General features: G+C 39.9%; 1 protein-coding gene across 3 annotated transcripts in view; it reads right to left on the minus strand.

Annotated features, from left to right (window-relative positions):
- Nucleotides 1-17,519, minus strand: part of PLD5 (phospholipase D family member 5) — a 192,567-nt gene that overhangs the window by 57,599 nt on the left and 117,449 nt on the right. The window lies entirely within an intron of this gene.

The following is a 17,519-nucleotide window of genomic DNA, read 5'->3' on the forward strand; positions in this document are numbered from 1 at the left end:
GTAAAAGCATTACTGAAGTTGGATTGTGGTTTTCTTTCTTTGCCTAATTATAATTGCATAAGATTTTACTATAAAAGAAAGCTATTTTAAATATAATAGAGAGACTAGCAAATTCACACACTGTTCCTCCCTCCTCCCAGACTCTCTTTTCTTTACTTAGATTAGCGTTATGAAGAACTAGATTCATTTGTGTACTTCCTAGATGAAACAGCCTAGAATTCAGGGACATTTTTTCATCTCAGCGTATGGGGAATTAGAATCGCAACCTTCTATGAATGAACAAGGCTAACTCCCTACGAGAAAGAAAAGTACTGACTGCTTTCTTTTTAACTTATCAACACGATTTCATTTGGATATTTATGCATTTCAAAACCTTTAGTATTAGCATCAGTCATTTCTAAATGTGTTGATTAGCAATAACAACACTTGCGCAGTTGTCCCCAAAACGTAGCGCTCAGACCATTTGTACGTATCTATCTTTGGGTTATGGCAGTTTCCATCCCTTGAACTGGAAATCTCAGTGGCAGCACACAAGAAAGTGTACTGTGGGGGTGGCAAAGAGGTGAGGGCAACACATGCCTCCTCCCAGCAGTAACTGATAGAAAAGTAAGATATTGTGTGAATCCGAGAGGGAAAGGGAAGGGTTAAAGGAAACACTAGCTGGTATGAGGGAGCCTTGCCTTAAATAACTACCAGAAATGTGATATAAAAAGAATAAAGTAGCATAACTATATATATATTTTTTTTTACGTTCCAGAGTTACAAACCAGCTCCAAATCAGCTCTGTAAGCCTACCATGCTGCACAAGGCTTTGGGTGTGTAAATTGATTGTCCATGGTTACTTTTTCAATCCTGTTGGTGCTCTGTGAGTCTCAGATCAAAGAAAATGGGTGGAAGTTGGTGCTGCATCTTGCAGCTAGATTGACACATGCCAGCTTTGGGGGCTGGCAAGGAAGTCTCGAAAGAAAGGGACTCTCATCTTCTGCTATTCATTCCTCTAGACACTCCCCCCACCTCCTGTCATTATTACTTAATCCTAAGCCACCACTTTTTATTTTTATGATACCTTGATCACAGAAATTGAGTCTTTTCTGCACTTTCATTGATCGATCCTCTGAGCAGCCCTACATTATTGTCTGCAGGCTAAAAGAAACACAAGAGAGCAAGGTGACTTGGGCACAGCTGTACAAGGCACAGCCAGAACTAAACCTGGGTCTGCCACTGGCTCAGTCATTTCCTGCTACTTATTCTCACTTCTTTCTCAGCATCTTTCCCTGCCTCTTTCCTTTGATCCTGTCCTATTATCCTGCCAAGTCAGCCTTTGATTTTTCTATTTTTTTAATTTTTTCTCTCCTTTCATCTACCTTGCCTCTAGCCCACCAAGAACCTGCCTTGCCTTTTCCTAAATTACTTAGCTTTGTTTCTGCCTTTCACTTTTTTCATCTGATTAATTTCTTATAGATCTTCCATTTATTTCATTTCCCCCACTGCTTCCTCCCACCACACACTTCATTATTCCTCTCCTTCACTCTCTCTCACTTCATTCTCAGTTCATCATTTCACTCTTGCCCTTGCCCACTTATTCACTCTTTCATTTTTCACATATACTCATTCAGTTATTCATTCACTCCCCCATTCTGCACTTACCTGAGGAACATAATTTATTCTCCAGCTACGTGAGCAGCATGATATACTCTCTAAGCCCTCAGAAATAAGTCTGTGGAAGGGAAAGAAAGATTTTTCTCAAAGTTTTAGGGCTATTCACAGACTTGGGGTGCCTCGCCTGGTTCTTATTTTATTCTGTACATGCTAGAACTTCTGCAGGTATTAACTTGTGATACAATTATCTATACGGTAGACAAAGATTACTGACTGTTGTTGCAGATTTGGACTCTGGCAATGTCTTCTTGCTTTCTTAGTCTGCACAACAACTGAAGCCGGGCTTTTGTTTCTTTCCATGGGTCTAAGGTTCTTAAAAAAAACCCAAGGCATTTTGACAGTCTCTTCTTTTTTAAAATTAACCATGAAGAACAGACAACTGCAGCTCGGCTGTAGCATAAAGAGTCTTGTGTTTGATTTACTATTGCTCTGACCAGCCTGTTGGATGCATTTGTGGAGGCTTCATCATTCTGTTCTGGATGCACAGATGCTTCATATGCTAAAATGTAGAAATTTTAGAGAGACAAATGGACCCTCCCCAATGTCACAAGCAGAAAAACCCATTTAGTGCACTAATGAAAAATAAAAAGCATGTGAGAAAAAAAATGCTTTGCTGCTTATGTCTTTGAGAAAATACATGGGGGACACAAAATCAATAGCTTGTCAGTTAGCAGGTTTTTTTAAAACATGTTGATTTACATCCAAACAGCCTCTTTGAAAGGCAGGCAGCAAAATAAAAGGAAGCCGCAACTCCACAGATTTTATGTTATTAGTCTGGTGAAGGACACGTGCAATGTACAGTCAAAAAAAGTGAAAGCATGCTGAAGTCGCAGAGGAGTTTAGTGTCCCGAAGGGACTGGACCACAAGTACCATCTCATTTCCTCGGCGTAAACATCAGCTACTGTCTGCGAAGGACAGAAACAAAGATCCAGCTAGATTACCTCGCTATGGGATCTGGAACTGGCAGGACTCTCCTTACTTCCTCAAACCACACCAGACAGAATTAGCTATAGGATGCTAGGAGACAGAGACTTGTCAGTTAAGAGCCACCTGGAACCGCAGCGGGGTACAGGAGAGGGGCCGAGGAGCTGGACTGCTTGTGGCCACATCCTCAGCACGTTGGGCTAGCCAGCACCATGTGCACTTCTAGTCTCAACTATCACGCCGTGGACTTGGTGCCCACCCCTTCAAGGAGCTCCAAGCTGTGGCAGAAAGTGCTGTGGTGACTTCAGTGGCCTGTGTGAAGCCGCTAGCTGGCTGCACAGCCGGGGCATAAGAGTGTACAGGAGCAAAGCGAGAGACAAAAGGGATTTGGACTATAGCATATAAAATGGCAATGATAAAGACTTGATGCTAAATACAGCTGAATACTGACACGAAGCATAGTGCATGCACAGGTAAGGAGGCAACTCCTGAATTAAAGCTATGAAAGATCAAACTGAAAGCAATATTGGACATCAACAGGGCCATACGGAGCACAAGAGACCATTCTGCTGTGGGGTGGAATTTGGACCTTGAGATAACGTAGACTGTTGCTGTAGGAGCTGTATTTTGTGTGTTACAAAATACAGAAGGAATGGAGCAAATAAGGCTAAGATTCAAGAGAAGAAAGGAGGATAGCCACATATTTAAAGCAGCTAAAATCTACCAAGGATATTTGGATCTCACAGCAGATGTGCCGCAAAGCTTTTCTGCATGAGAAAGGGCGGACCAGGTGCACTTCTCATTTTTGGAGGACTTAGTTCAAGCCCTTGGCATCTAATCCTGTTTGCAACTACACTGATGTGTGTTAAGTGCCACACAATGATAAATATTCTTAAAAAAAACACACACACACACACACAAAAACACCCCACAGATTGTGTGTCACAAACTGACATTAAAATAAGTGGATGTTCTGATACTTATCTGTGTCTTACTTCTTCATCTGTAAAATGGGAATAAAATTATTCCTCTATCTTACGTGAACACAATGAACATTTATTTTTGACTATTCATGAAGCAGTTTCATTTCAGAAAAGAACATCACAGAAAAAAAAAGGAAATAAGTCTGTGTCCAGATGAAGCCCTGACCAATGTTCAGTAAGTGAAAGATGGGACCCTACAATGAAAGTCATAGTGAAATAAAATGAAATATTTTACACATGCTTACAAAACAGAGTAAGTACACCTGCACATTAAATTTGACAGGGTCCAGTAAAAAAAAGGGCATGTCATATCCAACTAAAGCCTGCATCATAACTGCAAGACAGCTTGATGACACAACATGATGCAGAAAATATATTTTTAGATACCATAAATGACTGCTTCACGGACCAGTTAGACAACCCACAAGCTCAGAAGTAACTCTTGATTTATTCTGAGTAATGCACAGTAATGATTCAAGCTGCAACTATCAAAGAGCACCTGTAAGAATGACCACACTGTCTTCAAATTCAATATCCTTCTAGGAACAATGTTCGCATACCAGAAGTCCATTGTGGTAACATTTAACTTCAAAAAGAAGACCTTCACAACACAAGGATGTACGCTAAAAGGAAATTCAAGGCCCAAAAGAAGCATCTTTGCTGGTTTTCTTGCAATACGTGAAAATGCTTTATAAGTAGCTCAGAGTAAATGGGTATGATTTCCAAAACCAAACACCCCTCTCTCAAGAGATGATGGAAGTACAGTTAAAGAATAGGCTAAAGAAGAATATTAGAGATAAAATGGCATCCTTCAATAAGTAGATTTGAATCCAAGAGAACAAAATTAAAAAAAAAAAAAATCAAACTCCGGTAAGTTTAATGTGAAACTATGATAAAGCAAATCAAAAAGATCTTGAGGAACAATGGATAGTGAAGTTGCAGAACATGTTACTGCTATGTGTTTTGGATGACAAAAATACAGACAGATTCAAAAGTGATTTTACAAATTAATGGAGAAGTCCAAACACCACAATGTGCTGCTAAACACCACAATAAGAGAGTTCCTGATGTACAGACTGCTCATCCTCAACTTGTTTTAGTTGTTATATGCCTTCCCTAAGTATGTGGTTCTGATGACTCCCAACAGCACCGATGACAGACCTTCAGTCTGCTTCCTTTGTCTTATGGCTCAATATAGTTGCTCTATAACCCTTTGCTTAGGAACTCTTATTTTTGAAAGCTTGACATTGCAACCTTAATAAAGTTCTTTCGACATGACTTTGTATAGGTATTATGCTTAGTATATTATTATTGCCTTAGTATAGATATTATTTAGTACTATAACACTGTTGTTTTTTTTCCCCCATCACTTCATGCAAACATGGCTACTGAAATTAAAAGCATCAAGCGCCGAACAGGTTTTGTTTTGAGTCACTGAAGTGATTATGAATTTCTGCACTATATAAATACTAGTATTTGCATACTATATGTAGTTAATATTCTGTCTGAAGGTAGGAAAAGATGCTCCATGTACTTTGCTTCCAGGCATAAGCATTAGAGACAATCACTCTGCAAAGGTGTGAAATGACAGACAGAATGACAGAGAGTAAATTGGAAGTATTGCTCTGGGAACTTTACTTCCAGATGAAATACCTTCAGAACAAACTTAACATAATTTACTTTCCAACCATTAGGCTGTGTAAAAATTCATGAAATACCAAAGTGCTGTAGAAGCCTAACGTTAATTTAAAAAGTGATATAGGATTACCAGAAAGATCAGCAATAGCATAATATGACAAGTCCTTGTTATGAAGATAAAGCTCAATAGCTAATACTGTATAAGATGGCAAAATTTGGTCACATCAGTTTACTTTATGGTACAATCTTCTTGTAGGCAGTATGTTTTCTTATGAGTAGCTTTTCCAAAATGTTCACCAAAATGCAAACTAAATGGTGCAGTGTCAGCTTAATTTGGACATTTATTAATGCGTTTAGATGCTTTGGGGAACTTTTTGTATACCTTTGAGTACATAATACTTTAATTGCAGGTTTGAAACAGAAGCATTAAATCTATTGAGCTAAGCAGCAAATATGCAGCTTAAAAGAAGATCCAAGTGTCGGTGCTATGTCACCTTAAACTATGCTTTTCCGAGAGCTACTCAGATTCAGAATTGCATTTCAATCTAGATGACATCAAAAATTTCAATGAAGTGAGAGACCACAGACTCGCTGTCACTGGGAAAGCTGATGCATGCTCGCTCACAAGCAATAGCATGTAAAAATCCTACCAATAGGATCCAAATCCTACAAGCAAGGCTGCAGTGACTGACCAAAGCACATTTCTAGGAAGTCAGTGAGTTTTCAAGGGGATAAGAAACATCTGGGATTACTTAAAGGACAAAAGACAAAATTCACTCACAGTAAATTAACCTGCTCTCTTTGGACCACCATATAAAACATCACTGGCCTTCATCTCTTTTCAGGGTGAGACCGCGTTAGTGCTTTTGTACTAAGAGAGATCACGGGGTATGAATATTTCTGCAAAGGGAGTACAAAATCACAGAACAGTTGTGGTTGGAAGGGATCCCTGGAGATCGCCTGGTCCAACCCCCCTGCTCAAGCAGGGTCACACAGAGCAGGTTGCCTAGGACTGTGTCCAGTCAGGTTTTGAGTATCTCCAAGAACGGAGACTGCCCAACCTCTCTGGGTAACCTGTTCCAGCACCCCACCACCCTCACAGTGAAGTATTTTCTTATGTTCAGACAATTTCCTGTGTTTCAGCTTGTGCCTGTTGCCTCTCATTCTGTCAGCGGGCACCACTGAGAAAAGTCTGGGTCTGTCCTCTTTACACCCTCCCATTAGACATTTCCAAACATTGATCAGCCTTCTGTCATTGAGAGATCTCACTCTCTCATCGATCAGCTGAGCCTTCTCTCCTCCAGGCTGAAGAGGCCCAGCTCTCTCAGCCCTTCCTCATGTGACAGATGCTCCAATCCCTTCATCATCTTTGTGGCCCTTCGCTGGACTCGTTCCAGTAAAAATCCATGACTGTCTTGTACTGCAGAGCCCACAGCTGGACCCAGCACTCCAGATGTGGCCTCATCAGGGCTGAGTAGAGGGGAAGGATCACTTCCCTCAACCTGCTGGCAACACTCTTCCTAATGCAGCCCAGGATACACCATCGGCCTTCTTGGCCACAAGGGGACATTGCTACCTCATTTTCAACTTGGTGTCTGCCAGGACCCCCAGGTCCTTCTCCACAGACCTGCTTTCCAGCAGGTCAGCCCCCAGCCTGCACTGGTGCACGGGGTTATTCCTCTCCAGGTACAGGACTCTGCAATTCCCTTTGTTGAACTTCATGAGGTTCCCCTCTGCCCATCTCTCCAGCCTCTCAAGGTCCTTCTGAATGGCAGCATAACCACTGGTGTATCAGCTGCTCCTCCCAGTTTTGTCAGCAAACTTGTGAGCGTGTATTCAGTCCCATCATCCAAGTCATTAATGAAGATGTTAAACAATACTGGACCCAGTACTGACCCCTGGGAAACACCTCTAGTGAATGGCCTCCAGCAGGGCTTTGTGCTGCTCATCACAACTCTCTGAGCCTGGCAGTTCAGCCAGCTTTCAGTCCACCTCATTGTCCATGTATCTAGCCCATACTCCATCAGTATGTCTAACCAACAAATGTTTTCCAAGCTCAGACAGCCCTGGCAGCTCTCATCAGCTCTTCCAGCAATTATAAGTAGGAATTTGCACGCTATCCATTCATTGTAAAAATGTAACAACCGATTTCTGCTAACACCATCCATTCTTGGTTCTTCTGTGATACAGAGTGTCAGTTACTCGAACCAACCAAAATAATCCATTCCAGCACGTTACCTATCAGGCATGATTTTAGAGATGCTCCCTGTGGTGTGAACTCAGAGGGACCTGACTAGTTATTACTAGACAAAAGCAATTTGGCTGTTCAAAGGATGGCTGGATTACCAACCTTCATAGTTGTCCTGGAACTTACAAAACATAAGCGTGCCCATTGCTGCCAAATCCATAAATACACATGCATTAGTAACAGATTCAAGTGCAAAGAAATTTGCAGACTGTAAATATGTATCAAAAGGCAGACTGATCTACTGTGCAAGACTTTTTCAATTAGATTTCAAAGGAGAAGAATTGATATTGTTTCTGCTAAACACCTAATGTCTTAAGAGTGCCTTACAGCACACCTAGCCTTATTTCATGAAGGGAAAGTGTAGTATTATATATCTACATTTCTTTGAATTGATGGCTACAAATATTGGAAAGCATGTGACTGATATTTTGTAACGCAAAAGTACACATTACCAATGAGGGGGTACTGTCCTTGGGAACACCGTCACTCCTCCCAGCAGAGGTATGCAAATAAAGTCTACAGATGTAGATGAAGAAATAGAATTTATCATCTGCATATTTGGCTACTGTGGACAGTCTTGGCTTAAATGAACTTTTCTCATCTCCCTCTTGGCAAAACAAGGCAGTACAACCCAAGGATATGATTAGAATTACAGTTACAGTGGGGTTTTTGTTTTTTTGCTCTATTGGCTATGGATGCCACAGTTTTATACCACTAATTCTCTAATGCTAGAGAACTCTGTAAGGCAAGCCATACCGAAATCTTCTTCAAAGTCAGTCAGTTTAAGACTTACAAGAGAAAATAAGTTGCTTCACATTGCAATCTGACCACTATGGAGCCTAATTTGAGGATGTTTTTCTGTCTAGTGGAAATTCTATTCCCAAATTAGGTCTTCAGTTTCCTATACAACTTACAGGAAAAATTGATCCATCAGCAGCTTATCTTCTTGAGCTACAAGACTTCTAAACTAGTAGGAAATGCCAAATATGTAGTCTATTCCAGCCCTTCATTCCAAATTGCACAGAGGGACCCATTCTTCAGTGAAGTTTCAAAATCCTGTCCTGCAGTAAGGATAAGACGCTCCTTTCAAAATATTTCTGGGGGAAACAGAAGGAGTAGAAGCAGAACAAAGACTGGAGCCAGGTTTCTCCCATCTCAAATGAATAGATGACTACTATGGAGTCACCCTTGAATACAGGTAGAGATTAGAAGAATTACTGTAAACTGGAATAGATCAAATATGAGGCACCAAGGGAGTCCCACTACAGAATATGCTCCGGCAGCAGTTCCCAAACTCTACTTTACCAGGTTTAAGATCTTCAATACTAGCTTAAACAATTTGATTTCTGTCAGGGCCTGCAGTGCCTGGTAAGGTAGGCCTTCTCACCTCCAAGTCAAGAGTTTAGAAACCATCGGACAGAAGGATATTGAGCCCAGATCTTCTGCAACTCGGGCAGATGTTATGTATGTCAAAGACATTCTGTATATGTATACGGGTCTCTGAGACATCATATAAAAATTCTACCTACCCTCTCTTTTCAGCTATGTTTTCGAAGGTTGGACATGGCCTACCTTACACTACAGGATCCAGCTCCCTAAATGAAACAAGTGAGAAAAGATTGCTTATGAGTCCTCATGGAATTTAGGCATAAAACCGATGCTGAACATTTCTTTGATATCAAGATTTTAGTGGATGTACGCACATTCAGCAACATACACTAAGGCACAAGGGTGTTCAGATTCTTAAACAGAGAAGCGTTTCCCAAAAACAAACAAGCAGGAGTTTCTATGTGTCAGTGCTGCCTACATGCTATGTTAGGTAGGTACCTGAATGCTTAAAGTTCCCAGGTGAAACTGGTAACAATTTCCTTTTTTTAAAGAAAGGATGCAAATAGTTTTGGAAATTTTGCTCTGTATTTCTCACTATGCAAAACTCCATCAAAGCTATTACGCAGGTCCTAAGAAGTGCAAAACATAATGAGGTCTTTCATCTTGGATTTGGCTCTGAGATTGCTTGTCATAAGCTGAAAGTTGTTGAGAAAATATCAGGAAACAATCTCCAGCAGCAACTAATAAAATTTAAATCAAAGCATGCATCTACCCTATTGTGGGTATCCAAGGTATATGAAATAATAATAAAAAAGGAACAAGGCCTGATTCACAGTAAATCAAAATATAAAAATGAAATTCAAATAGAATGCCAAAGGCTTTGCCAGTGCAATTTTCATTAGATATTTTTTGAATACTCCTGAATTTTAAGGTACGGCTAAAGCAGAGTTTTAAAAAATGTTAACACTCAAAATTTGAAAACTCCAAGGGAATAGAGGAAGGGACACCCCCCCCCCAAATTCTCTTTCCCCTTTTGTTTAAGAAGTTCTGATCCTAATTACTTGCTTCTTTCAGGAAAACATTTTTCAAGTGAAAAAAACGAATCTATTTTTGGTACTGCTGAATTTTAAGAGATTGGGAGCTTATCCCAGCTCCAACACCCTTCCTCTCCCACCTTCTTACAGCATCTGGCCTAGGAAAGACTGACCAAGAAAGCAATGGAGCAACAACTCCATTTGATGCCTTATGTATAACTATCAACTGAACTTCAGCTCTCAAGAGCACCCTTCACACTCTCATGAAGCATCCATCAGATGTTATTATTTCAGTGGCACTGCACAAGTTATTTAGTTGCAACTGTACAACTACGGCAACTTCAGAGTACACCTCTCCACTGTACCGATTCCACATATGCGAAGTCAGGTACAACAACAAGATAAAACAACTAACAGAAATAATCAGATCATTCCCAATATGGCAATATTGTTCTTGATAAACCTTGTATTGTGTTATCAGCCATCCATGTGGGATTTCTCTTTCTTCCTCCCTTTCCCCCCTGCTTTGAAAAAGATTGGAAACAATTTCTTCTGCCACAAATCAAAATGTCACCGTAGGGAAATTAAATTCTGCATGACATATTGCAAGAATTCTCCCTCTCCCACCCCCAATGTTGTGATCTCAGTTGAACAAACTCTTTGGTGGCAACTCCAGCAACTACCTTAACGCAGTTTTGTTTCCTTCCCTCCCATCATCCCAATCTTCATATCATAACGCACCACCTCTCAGTTATGCCAGTGTAACTGTTTTGGTCAAAGTTCTTTAAGCCACATCAGGGAGCTTATGTATCTCAAAAATCAGAAATATTCACAAGCAAGAATTTCACAGAAGGGAAAAAGAAATTACTTTTGCTCTTTCATCATTTAGCCAGAAGAGAGAGTGAAAAGGGGGGGGGGGGGGGGAGTTCTTCACCGATTTTTTTCCTTTGGTAGATGAATAAAACAATTTTCTCCTATATTCTCTCCAATCTTCTTTTGCAACCTATTTTCATTCTTTATCATATCATTCAGCAGAAGGCTGCTCAAAGGATTCTTGAGATGGACAACAGGATCCCTTTTTGCAGTGTATCCAATTTGTTGTAAACGAGCTAGCCATTTGGACGTATGGAAACTTCTTGAAGACCTAGCTTCAGGATTTTAGCTTCCCATTGCATGAATGGAGAATTTTCTCCCTTTAGTCTTTGCAGTGTTTTTACGTCAATTCCCAGCATTATGTTCATATGAAAAGGGAATAAGGGCTTCCTTATATATGAATACGTAAGTTTAGGTTCTCCTTTCAAATAATGATGGAACTACCAAAAACAGCTCTGAAACCAATCTAGACCCTTCCCATGCACCACATCCCATGCCACATCTGTAATTATGGTACATAATTATGCGCAAGGAGTGGGAAGATTACAAGAAACGTTTCAGTCTAGTAGACTGAAGAACAGCTGCGGAAAGGCTAAAACAGTAACCTTGAAAACAAGCATTACTGAGCTACTGTGACAGCACAAGAAGAATAAAGAACGTGTTTGTTTACATAATGAGCCAAATTCTACCGGCAGGCTGAACCTACCTTTCACAAGACAGACATATACATATAGGCATAATATGGGCACACGTGAAAAAAGTGAAATACAGCTTTAACATTACCTAAAGAGAAGCAAGAGTTCACCCTAGGACTGGATATTACAAAAGGTCTTACTGACTCCACATGCCTCAGGTTTGCAGTACACAAGGGCCCTGTGTTACATGCTTAAATCACAGCCTGAGGAAACTGGACTGATAGTTCTCAGATGTTCTCCATTTTTTCCTATAACAGAACACAAGGTTATCAGTTACTCTATAATATGTTAGAAGCACGAAGTCTTCTTCCTGTGCCCCAAAAAACCAGACATAGGGAAGGTGATTGTGGCCACAGGTAAGAACAAGCCTGACAGCTTGTAAAACTCCACTGCACCTCACGCGTGCCAACAGAAGCAGATGGAATATGGGACTTTTAAAAACACATTTCATCTGATATATTAATCCATATTCACAATTGCTGTCCATTAAAGTAACAATTTCATTAAAAACAAAGAAAAAAACCAAACACACTATAAATCCCTGGGCATTATGTGAACTGTTCAGCATGCTGGTGCCATAGCAGCTTAAATCAATCTAAATGAGATTTCAGCAGTCCTGTCTCCCTTGCCAACCCCAGCTAGGTATTTCCTATCTTTATGTTGCACCCAGCATTTATGGTTGTGAGTTCATACACTGGGTAATGCAGAGATCTAATGCAAACGACAGTTAACCCAGCCAAAAAAAGCAGTCTGTAGCCAAATCAGCCCCCTGCACGGTCTCACCACATGATCACTGGTGCAAGGGAGAAGGCAGGGACAACATATGGGGGAGGGCAGGGAGGAGGCTGGGATCAGGCAGCTGCCCAGATATAGGCTGATTTAATTTGTCATGGAAGACTATCTGTTAATGTTTGCAATCCAAAGTGCATAAATAAAAGCCCCAAAAGCTCACAGAGCTCGACTTTCTTTTCATTTCTTTGCCTCCCCTCAATATGACAACTTTTCAGTTTTTCTGTCATCATTTTATCTATTTAAGGTAGAATGTAATCCTGGGCAAGTGTGCATGAGTGCAGCTGAAATGCTCAGATGAGTAACAGTTGCACATATGATCTAATAATTAGATCCTGCCTTAGCACAGAGACAACATATTATTCTTCAGTTTCACCACTAACATTCAACAGCTAGTAGATGCATGTTGAGGCAATTGATTTTTTTTTTTTTTTATTCACATCTGAGATATGGACAGACTTCTCTTTTCATATCTGCCTCAGCCAGAAGCGACGAAACAAAAACACTCCTTGTGAATACATGAAAAGTGATTCATGAAAAGGGAGTGTAAGGAAGAAAGCAAACAGAGAACGAAGCAATGCAAATCGAAGAAAGGAAATCCACTGGCATGTCTTAAAGAGCATTAACACTCACTGTTGCCTAAAATAAGATCATAATTAGCACAGAATTTAGATTCTGTACACGTAAGAAATGATACAACAACCTGCTAATTGGAGACAATACTATTCAAATGTTGGCGTGGAACAAAGACTGGTACATAATTATGTGCAAGGAGTGGGAGGATTACAAGAAATGTTTCAATCTAGTAGCGTGAACCACAGCTGAGAAAAGGCTAAAACAATAACCTTGAAAACAAGCATTTATAAGCAACTGTCACAGCCCAAGAAGAATGAAGATGATGATGTTTGTTTACCTAGCAAGCCAAATTCTGCCTACAGACCTACCTTTCACAGGACAGACATATACATGTATACACAGAATGTGCACGCACATGCGAAAAAAAGTGAAATATAGCTTTAACACTACCTAAAGAGAAGCAAGACTTCACCCAAGGACTAGATATTACAAAAGGTCTTACTGAAATAGCATCACAGTTTACAGCTCATTTAGGAATAACTTTCACATTAGACGGGGAACACATATGTGGTTATTTTTTTACTTACAAATATACATTAGTAAAACAAACGCTCCAATGTGGTTTCTGGTGCCTGTGCTGGAATTAGTAATTGCTAGCTATCCCTGAGAGACAGAAACAGCAATCCACCTCACCAGCAGTGCTGTTGTAAAGAGCAATTCATTAATACTGTATTTACGCAGCACTGAGATACCACAGCGAGAAGCATCATGGAAAAGCCTATGAGGAAATTAATCATTCTGTATTCAGTGCAGGATCTGGTGGATGTGCAGTGAAGAAAGCCTGGAGACATACATTAAATATGAAGATAAGAAAAGATAGTACCCATTACCCACAGAAATAATATCCCCTGCATGAACACCATCTGCCTTAGGCATTAAATGTTTGATTGTATTCTCATTCAATACCACGAAAAAAAACTTGCAATTAACTAATGTGGTAAGGTTACGGCAAGTAGCAGTCAGTTATTCTATGCAAAATATAGCATCTGATAATGTAATTAAACACTGGGCCATAAATGCACATTTTGGGGCTATTATTTGCTAATTTCAGAATGCTTAGTTTTGCAACTAAATAATACACCACAGCGCAACAATTATTAGCAAATGTACATTATCACAGCACCCAGAGGCTCCCATCATCACTACAGCAATAGGTGTGCTGTGTCTTAGAACAATAAATCAAACCAAGTTCCATGCTGCAGCCACTAGACTTCTGTAATCAAGCTACCCTGCTTCACAGCTAGCTCAAGTAAGTCAGGATAGCAAGGACATGACAAAACAGGCTTGAACAGTGCCCAAGCAACCTGCAAGTTCACAGCTAGCTCAAATATTTGTACTAACATTGCATCTGTAAATTGATTATCCATTTTATTTTAGTCTCCATCAGTTCATTTCTGCTCTCCTGTCCATATAAATTGTGCTTTATCTTACCCCATCAGCTCAAATCCAAAACTAGATTTCAACTTTCTCCTGCTGTTAATCATTGGAGAGCATGGGGGGGGGGGGGGCAGGAAAGATGTGTAAGGAGGACTCTAGGATTCACCCCTGGGTTGGAAAAGTTTTATGAAAGCTGCTCTCTATAGTAGCTCAGAACTGGGGAGAGGAGGCAAGGGGGCTCCAGGCATGTCTCTCTGAAAAAATGAACTATGTGCTAGTATAATCTGGCTGGTATGAGTACTCTTCAACACCTGTGCTGAGATGTAGCTGTGCTGTTAAAGTATTGTGGTTTCTAGTACACAAAAACACTGGTTGAGACCATATGGATGACGATGTTCAATTACTGCTTCAAGTGACCACATATAGCCCATGCCACAGTGTCTGGACTCAGACTTTTACCTGGACTATTTATTTGGGGAAGATGCATCACCTGAAAAGGCAGAGTGAGGTAGGTACCCATGGGCTGTGGAGCTGCAGGAGATGTGTGGAAAGCCCTGGCTGCAGCAGCCTCAGAAGGTCCCAGGCAGCGCATCAACATGTGCATCCTGGGACTGATACCTGAATTATCCTTCATTCTGACCCCAGGAACCAACCCACAGGGCACGCAGGCACAGCATGGCTCTTCTCCCTCCTCTGTGCATGAGCTACCATCTCTTGAGTTTGCTAGGACAGCCCCTTACCTGGAGACAGTCTGGCTCTTGCAAATAAATCATCTACCTTGGAAGGAAGAGGCTGGGCTACGCTTACCCAGCAAGGCGAACACGGACTCAGGAGCGCGAGAAACTCCCAGAGCCCCATGAGCTACGTGCTTTCTCTCCACACTACTGGCTGCGGCTCAGGCTCCAAGAATAAATGCTTAGGAGCCGTCAGCTCAGCTTATTAGCTGGTGACCTACAGAGTAATGCTTGGACCCTCCTCTGCCTAATTCAGGCTGACACCACAGGTGGGTCCGTTCAGTGAAACATGTTCTGGTTCTCCATCTTGAGCAAGCTGCAAAGCTTGGCTGAGCTACTGATATGTTTACTGCTTTCTTTCCCACAAGAGGAACATTTCTTATTAAAAAGGCACATGTAGCATACTTCCTCAGATGCATCTGACCAGTTTCAGGGAAAAAAAAAAAGTATTTGTTATCATTCTGAATGTACAGGTCCAAAAGACAATGCACAGTTCTGTTTCAAGAATCAATTTTAACTGATTTCCAAGGCTGCGGCTGGCCGGAGCCTCACAAGAAATGAGACTAATAACTTTAGTAGACAGTTCTTGCTGGGGAGCATAGCAAAGGATATTGAAATGTCTGTCATCAGCTAAGACAACAGTAGCAGGTAACAATAACTTTTTCTCCAGGAGACATGGAAAAAAATCTAATACAATATGTTTTCCCTTTAGTGTGTTTTTATTATTATTGAACTAATGGAAATTGAGGTAGGTTGTGTGTGGGGGGGGTTTTTTTTTGTTTTTTTTGTTTTTTTTTTTGAAATAGCATACAAGATTCACTTCTATTTGACATAAGCAGGACAAAAAGTGTAAGACAAACCATGAATTAGCTACTTCTACAAGATCCACTCATTTCAGCATAAAACTAAGACGACTATATCTGATATTCTAATTGAAAATGGCATGTTAAAACTAACTTACGTCTTTTCAGAAATACAGAAGTAAATATTTACCTAGCTTTTCTAGAGATTAAAAAAAAACAACAAACAAACCCTAATGCAGGCAAAAAGACTTGCAACAAAGCTGGAAATCAGCCACATCATATTCAAGACATTCTAACAAAAATACCAAAATTTATAAAAATAAACAAACCAAAATATAGAATGAAGAACCCTTCATGATGCGAAATCCAAAGGAAAACAGTACACAATGATACCTGCAATTACAAAGATCAAAGAGGATGGAAGCAAAACTCACAAAACTACTAGGTAAAAGTGACATTCTGGCATTCTTTGTAGCTCAGAGCACTTAAATATACTGATCTCCTCATTTGAATACTCTAAAATTTCCTTTTTCAGAGATCTGAACAAGACATAAGGAAAACCAAAGCTAACAAAATTGTAAAAGCCTTGTATTGTGTTTATTAGTTAAAAAAAAGCTCACAAGTCTGAATAATTCCAACAGAAACTGTTGGAAGCATTAATGGCAAATATAGTTTCCCTTCCTAGCTATGGATTTTTACTCATCTTTTTTGGAAGCGTGTGGTTTCTGATATTGGGTGTTCTCAGTAAATGACAGACAAAAATTTCTATTGCCAGGTACGTGAATATAAATGTACAGACCCTACCTCTAACCTTATCTGACTGGGGGGAAATTTAGGACATTAGAATCACAATTCTGTGAATTGGGAAAAGAAACCACTCTCTCAAAGACAGTTTCATTGACATTGATAATAAAATATATATTTCTTTTTCAACACATCGGAAGATAACTCTTTATTTTATAGATATTTTACAAAGCTGATAAAATGTCACCAGTTATGAAAGAACCAGTATCACTTTTGGATATGTAATAGAAATAATTAAAGTCCTGGAACAGGCAGTATCGTGAAGTGACAAGACTCACTAGCAAAAGGTGATCTACTTATGGGACCAAGACCTCTATTAATAATTTTCTTTAATTACCTAGTCAGCAAAACACAAAGAATTTAATCAAAGATTTTTTGTTGTTGTTGGAAAAGGTGTTCTTTATTCCTCACCATGAACACACATGCCATATTAGGGTGCTGTTACAGATTGGTTGCTAAAGCAATAGCTTTGCTTCGTTAATTTTTTTGAGTTCCAGTTGTGATACATATACTAGATTAATGTATGTCAGGCATGAATGCCACCAAAATCTACAGGTTCTTTGTGCCATTTAAAAATGCATCCTACCCTTAAAATCACATTTTTATCAGATTATCTATATAATGTATTATTATTATTCAGAAGAAGTGTAAGACTATTAAAAATTTTAAGAGATTCTAATTTAACAATTTTTGAATTGTTTGTTGTTTTTGAAACCTCTTTATGTAAAACCAATTTAGTTATGTAGAGGCAGTGTGTAACCTCTCTTTGGTTAAGGATTTTAAACTTCAAAACAAGGGTTAGGAAAGCACAGACATTGGCAGGAACCTGAGAAATACACATAGCACTGAAAACTTAGTCAGTTTTTCCAGTGCTTCATCACCAGTACCATTGACACATCGCTTTATTATTTTATTTTGCAATTCCTCAAAAGAGGAAACTGTCTTGTCAGAGGGCATAACAGCAGTCTCCTAGGTTGTATTACCTACCATTG

The sequence above is a fragment of the Dromaius novaehollandiae genome, chromosome 3 (assembly GCF_036370855.1).
Source record: "Dromaius novaehollandiae isolate bDroNov1 chromosome 3, bDroNov1.hap1, whole genome shotgun sequence".
NCBI lineage: Eukaryota > Metazoa > Chordata > Aves > Casuariiformes > Dromaiidae > Dromaius > Dromaius novaehollandiae.